Here is a 6,969-nt window from a genome sequence, read left to right on the forward strand (position 1 = left end):
AGTGTCTATATTTGGGTTAAGAAAGTAAGTAAGGATGAATGAGAGTGTCCATAGAGTGGAGCCCTGACCTGACAGGATTCGTGTCCTTATAAGAAGAGACACCTGAGAGCTCTCTCTTTTTCTACCATGTGAGGACACAGTGAGCCTGTGGCCATCTGCAAGCCAGGAAGAGAACGCTCACCTGAAACCAAATGGGTTGGCACCTTGATCCTGGGCTTCCCAGCCTCCAGAACTGTGAGGAAATAAATGTTTGTTGCTAAGCCACACAGTCTGTGGTATTTTGTTATGGCAGCCCCAACTGACTAATACGATACTGACCTTTAATTCTAATGTGAACGAATGGTATTTTGTTTGCTTGCTCGTTATTTTTGTTTGTTTTTAGTGTTTCAATAATGTACCCTTTGCCTGCAGAACTTTGCTATTTTTGGCCTGTTCTGGTGGTAAGTTCAGAGAAGAGGGCTGTAAGTTGCTGTGTGTAATGTCCTAAGCAGAAGGGCACTTAAAAAAAAAGTTTAGAATGACCAGGATCATTTATCAAAACAACAACAACAAAAAAAAACACACAGAGCTGACTCAAAGGTCACACTGTTGCTTTTCAGCTGAATGTGAAAGTTCCCTCTGTACTCCCCAGAAAAAGACCTTAACCCAATTCCTGGTAAAACCAAGTCTTGGCTTGAAGTACTCCAGGGCTCTATCCCCAGAGGTGACCTTCTCTAAATAGGTCCCTGTCAGGGGTGGATCCCAGATCACCCTCTTCTGCGTGGCCCACACAACTGTGGAAGTGCCCCATCTTCTCATCAGAAATACTGAATCATGAAGCTGCAACAAAAGAAATGGTTCCATTGTGTGGTAAGGACATGGTCACATGCCTGCAAAAAATGTCTGGAGACATTCTCCACCCAGCCTTAGTCACATATGACCCAGAAGCCACAAGCTCCCAATACCCAGATGAGCTGGTATGCTCATCTGAGCTCACGACCTCAGAATTCCTAGGTTCTCCGAGCACTGATATGCCAAGAATGTGGCCGTTCTATTGCTTAGAATGGGCTACAGGAGTCCCTGGTTCAGAAGCCCAGCCTCCCAGTTTCCAGACTACACAGTCCCCTCCTTAGCCAAGCAGTGGCTGATAGGCTTCACAGCACTACTTTCTATTGGAGAACACTGCTGATTCCTTTGCTCTTTTCAATATTTTCCCAGGGCTTCAGGAAAAGCAAAGAGAAACCACAGTTCAAACCCTTTTAACTACAGCAAAGCACTTGCTGATGTTTTTGTGCCGGACAGAAAGCAGAAGCAGAGTCTGAGGGATGCGGAAGAACACCTCCCAAACGTCCCTTCCACCTTGCAAACAGGGATCCACAGATCCTTTTGTGCAGGCTCTTACTCTTTCCCCCTCAGAACTTCTACAGAAGAGAAATACAATGACTACGAAGGTCAGCTCTGTAGAGCAAAGGAAGTCAGGAAAACCTAGCTGCCTATTCCTGACCATTTTTGAACCAGTGCACAAACAACCCCTCATCTTCCAAAGAAGTAAACAAACATTTACCAAGAGCCATCCTGGAAATCCTGCAACTACTCCTGCCTCCTCCAACCCAAGTTCCAAGCTGCAACCAAAGTGACCTTCTAAGAACACAAATTTGTTGTGAGGATGGAATGAGCTAATATTTGTAAAGTGCTGACTGGCATTATTTGCACATTGAAGTGCTATTAAATGTCTCTGAGATAAATACACATAATGCTATTCCCCTTGCAGTGGTTCTCAACCTTCCTAATGCCGCGGCCCTTTAATACAGTTCCTCATGTTGTGGTGACCCCCAACCATAAAGTTATTTTCGTTGCTACTTCATAACTGTAATTTTGCTACTGTTATGAATCATAATGTAAATATCTGATATGCAGGATGTATTTTCATTGTTACAAATTGAACATAATTAAAGCATAGTGATTAATCACAAAAACAATATGTAATTATATATGTGTTTTCCGATGGTCTTAGGTGACCCCTGTGAAAGGGTCGTTCGACCCCCAAAGGGGTCGCGACCCACAGGTTGAGAACCGCTGCCTTAGAGGATCTTCAGAAGAAGAAACGGAAACTTCACTGCCTGCCTCTGCCTTCTGCTTCCTCGCCGCTCTCCCTTGCTAGCCTTACTCCAGGCCTCATTTCAAGTCGGAAATTCCTTAGTCAAGCTGCCTGCTGACCTTAGCACATGCTGTTCTCTCTTCCTTAAAAACTTTTCCCAGTCCCTCTTCATGTGACCAACTTCATATCTCAACTTAAATGTTACTTCTCCCTTGCAGGACCTCCCAAAGAGAGCTTAGGTTCCTCCATTTTACCCTCTCATTCCCACAATATTTATCACAACTGTAATAACAACAAAATGGTTTAGGATTTTTAATACCTGCCTTTCTTACTAAACTGTAAATTACCCCAGGAGAGGGGCTTATAGGTGTGTCTAGTTCACTGCCTATCAAGAAACTCAGGCAGGGTGGATCCTTGTGGACCACGGTCGAATGAATAAAACATTTTAAAATACTGTCTCATTTAGGTAACTGGCCCAAGTTTGCACAGCCAATCCAAGATTCGTATCAAGACATTTTGGCTTTGAAGCCCACGGCCTGACCATTTACTGTCCACTTACTGTCCGTTCCTGTCCCTCAAAGCTGGAACCAGAACGTAAGTACTGGGGAGGCGAGCATAAGAGCTGCAGGTCTATGCTGAGGGCCGCACGCTGCAAGGAACCCGCGCCGGGCACACAGGCCTTGGGCCCAGGGGAGGGGGCACCTATCACGTGTACACTGCAGGGCCCGCCGCTGCCGCAACCCCGGGCAGGAATGCGGCCCCGCCCCGGTCCCGAGCCAGCAAAACCGCGTTCTCCCGGGGACTGACGTCAATGTAAGCGGGGCACCTCCCATCGAGACGCAAGGGCGGCCGGGGGGCCAAGGGAAGGGACCTGGGCGGCCACGCCCCTCGCTGTTGCTCCGTCTCTGATTGGACCCGGGAATCTTCGCACGTAGGTTTCGAGGCCGGCGGAGGGAAGGGGGAGGAGCCAGAACACGCCCCTCACCCCTCTGTGGCTGCTGATTGGCCCGCGGAGTCGCCGCGTTCGGTTTTGGAAGGCTCGCTTTGGAGCTCCCGCAAGGCTCGCCTGAGGATTGGCTGTTCCAGGGAGCGCTTTGGGCCGCGGTTGTGAGAGGTGGCCGGCCACGGCAGGCAGGTACGTAGGTCTGCGACCCGGCTCTCGGTGGGAGCGGGCGGGAGGGCGAGCCGTGAGAACGGGGGTGCCGGCGGACCTGAACCCCAGGTACACCTCGGGCCCGTTGTGCGCAGCGCCACGTCTAAGTCGCGGGGACCGACCTGTGCTGGGTTGTCGCCGTGTGGTATCGGCCAGGATACCCCCCAAGCTCTTGTCCTGTTGGCGGGTGCCTCCTGGTCCTAGCGAGCACCTTCGCGGCAGAAGCCCGGAGCTGCGCACGCCCTTTCGGAAGGCGGCAGGGGTTGGGGTCGGCGCATCTTCGCTTGCCCCATCCCGATTTGAGGTCTGTCGGCGCCGCCCTGCAGCTTGGTGAGTAATCACGCTAATTCCCCACGGGCCATGGGGTGCCGATGGCACCGAGGCTGGCTGGGGAGACCTGACTTTCGATCCCTCCGCCTTCCGAAACCGGTAGAAGCAGATAGCAGGCTGCGGGAAGGTTCAGAGCCTCCAGGGTCTTTCCTCTGAAGACCTTGGCACCCTCTGGTGGGAACAGAAATAACTAGATGAGAGCGAGCGCTGGGGTCAGACCTCTTGGGTTCATATCCTGCCTTAGCACATACTGCCTGTGACTTATCCTTCCTGAGCTTAGCTTTCTCATCTGTAAAATGGGTGTAACTCCTCAGAAGGGTGTCATGAGGATTAAGGAGATTACCCTTCCAACAGTGCTGGTTTGGACTTGTCTTGGAGCAAGGTGCCTCAACAGCAGCGATGATTAAAAGTCCGCAGATGACTCCATTCTCCCTTCACCCTCTTCTCCCAAGAGTGAAGGCCCCTTTGAGGGAGTTTCATGATAGTGGTGATGACGAACGTGGGTGGTTAAAAAGCCCTTTCCTTTATACCATTCATTCATAACGTACTGGGATGGGTACTTTCAGCATACTTTATCCCCTTACCCCCTTAAGGGTTATTTACTCTCACCATTTTGACAATGAACAAACTAAAGCAGGGGAAAACTGAGGCTTGCCAAGGTCACCCAGATATCAGTGGCTCAGCCAGAATTCAGGTTCTTGAACTCTTGAAAAGTTATTCCTAGATCTAGTAGGAGTTTTTTCCAGGCCATATCTGAGACTTGGTCTGGGGAAGGGTCCAGTTCCTTTCTCAAACCTTTTGGGATGCAGATTTGGAGGCCAACGTATGTCCATTTCTCTCAGGCATGCCTCCCTGAGACTAGGCCCTTCCGTGTGGGGGGGGGCCACACAGCCGTTTGGACTGGGCCTCCCACTTGAGGAGCCACAGATTTTGGCTGCTGTCCAGTGGCATGTCTGTCCAAGGAAGCAGGCCAGGGCCACAGTGTTGACTTGGGCCTCGGGCCAGAGCCTCTAGTTCTTTTTCTAAGAGACCCTTGGCCTCCGATTGCAGATTATTACCACCAACAGGGTTATCTGGAGCGGGGAGCAGGTGGGGAGCCAGTTGCTGCCTAATTCACACAACTGTGTTCTGCCTCTCATGGTTATTTTCCACGACCCTGAGACCACGATAAGCATAGATAGGTGTCTAAACTGAGCTTCATACATTACAAAGACTGCTCACTTGTGCATCATATTTATAAATTGCAAATCATTACATGGTGAGTCACTTTTAAAATATATTTCTTTGTTAGATCTCTATAGTTCCTTTATTGCCTGTTTCAAAACAAATTGAACTTTGTCATGTTCAACATTTGGTATTTACTTGGGGGTTCATTTCTAACCTAGTTTGTGTCACACTGAAGTATTTTGCAATTAGTCTTTACTCATTTGCTCACAGATCCATGCTTATCTTTTTTGTCAGCTCTGAAAGATTCATTTGTAATTTTTTAATAGCCCTGTGGTTTCATTTTCCAGATTAAAAAGTACCATTGTTCAAATATATACTTACTTTCCCGGATGCAGGTCTTGTCCAGGAAATGAGGGGGGAAGTAACTATTGGACACATTGAATGAGACAGGAAAAGTTTCTTCTGATAACAAAAGTGCTGTGATTCAGTTTTCCCCAAGTTTACAGTCTAATCCTGTTTGATATCCACCAATTTTTATTCTCGGCCTCACTCTGCTGTCTGAATCTCAGGGTGAGAGGCAGAGCCAAAAGTGAGGGTCCTCAAAATCTGGATGTCCCCCCACCCCCACCCCACCCTTCACAGGTTCATAGAAGGTATGGTGAGGCTAGAGCAGCCGTGGGCAAACTACCGGATCCGGCCCGTTTGAAATGAATAAAACTAAAAAAAAAAAAAAGACTGTACCCTTTAATGTAATGATGTTTACTTTGAATTTATATTAGTTCACACAAACACTCCATCCATGCTTTTGTTCCGGCCCTCCGGTCCAGTTTAAGAACCCATTGTGGCCCTCAAGTCAAAAAGTTTGCCTTTACATGGGCTAGAGGCTCAGGCTCTCCCAGATGGCTTCTCATTGGTGCATTTGTAACTCACTGTAACTGGGCAGCTGGAGGGAGGGCCTTGGAGTCCTGGCAGAGGTGGCTGGGACTATCTGGTAAGTCAGGCTCCAAGCCATTTCCTCCCTGAGGCAGCTGCTGCTATTTGATCCTGTTGCCAGTCTCTCAAGAGGAGGGTGAGATTGTCTGAGTTTGAGAGGGGACATGCCCCAGAAGTCTGCCCCAGGCTTGGCTATAGCCAGCCTAGGTCATTAGAGTGCTTTAGAGCAGTGAGTTCTGTCTTCTACCAGACCCTAACCCCACAGCTCACATCAGCAAAACAGTGTCTGACCTCCAGGGAAGATTGAGAAGAAGGGGAGCTACTGGTTGGGGAGTCTTCTGATACCTAATTAGCCAGACCTGTCCACACATGTTGCTCGTAGGCCCTGGCAGACAAGCAAACCATCTCTTCTTTGTTCAGATCTAGACTCTCAACACTGGCACAGGCCTTCAGAGACCATCAGCATCAACCCGTTCTCACAGATGGAAGAGGGAAGCAGGCCCACAGAATCCCTGAGGCCTCTCAGCCACTGAGTGGCAGAACTGGGGCTCAGACCAGTCCTCTGGGTTGGGTTATAGTTCCAGATTTCTTCTGTGGAAGCTGGGGATCTTCCTCTTCAGAGTGCCACGAGTTCAAAGCTGAGGCAGCCTGTCACCCAGGGAACGGCCCTGATGTTATTGAAAAGATTAAAATAAATTCCACACCCCACCCCTGCCTCCAACATGGGATATTCAGTGTTCTTTCCCTGCTATTGGTGGGGTTTCCCCTTTGTGAATTAGCACTCCTCACAGACTAATGGGAATAAATGTGCTTTGAGCTGCTTGGCTGTGAAGACACCTCCGTTGCTTAAAAGCTTGGGCTGCAGTCAGACTAGGTTCTGGCCTTGGCTGAGTCCCTGCTTTATATCTGTGTCTCAGCTTCCTTTTGCTTCTCTGTGAACTGGGGTGAGGCTAACATTGCCTGGTCCCTAGAATTGTTTTAAGGATGAAATGATATTATGCGTATTGCCTGATACAGAATAAATGCTCCATAGTTAGCTTGACTTCTCTTTACCAGCCTGTGTTACTTGGTGACTGTTTCCTGATCACAGTATACAGTATTTATATCATCTATCTCAGTGAGTTTAATTCCCACATGTATTTACTGGATTCCCATAATAGTGCCTAAGCAGAGGCAGGTTTTAAGATTATTTTCCAGAAAACAAGTACAATTTTTATGAATTTATTTGAAAGTCTTTTGCAGGTTTATTTTCATTATTAAATATTTTTTAAAAATATTTTTTATTGATTTCAGAGAGGGAGAGAGAGAT

The 6,969-nt window shown here is 48.3% G+C and overlaps 1 protein-coding gene across 3 annotated transcripts in view; it reads left to right on the forward strand.

Annotated features, from left to right (window-relative positions):
- Positions 1–3,055: 3,055 nt before the first annotated feature.
- Positions 3,056–6,969, forward strand: part of AVPI1 (arginine vasopressin-induced 1) — an 8,240-nt gene continuing 4,326 nt past the window's right edge. The window contains exon 1 of one of the 3 annotated variants that reach the window (XM_005885396.2): positions 3,056–3,212. The gene's annotated coding sequence lies outside the window, so the exon portion shown is untranslated. The other 2 variants (XM_005885398.2, XM_014532685.1) reach the window with 2 other exon arrangements.

The sequence above is a fragment of the Myotis brandtii genome, unplaced genomic scaffold (genome assembly GCF_000412655.1).
Source record: "Myotis brandtii unplaced genomic scaffold, ASM41265v1 scaffold902, whole genome shotgun sequence".
Lineage (NCBI taxonomy): Eukaryota > Metazoa > Chordata > Mammalia > Chiroptera > Vespertilionidae > Myotis > Myotis brandtii.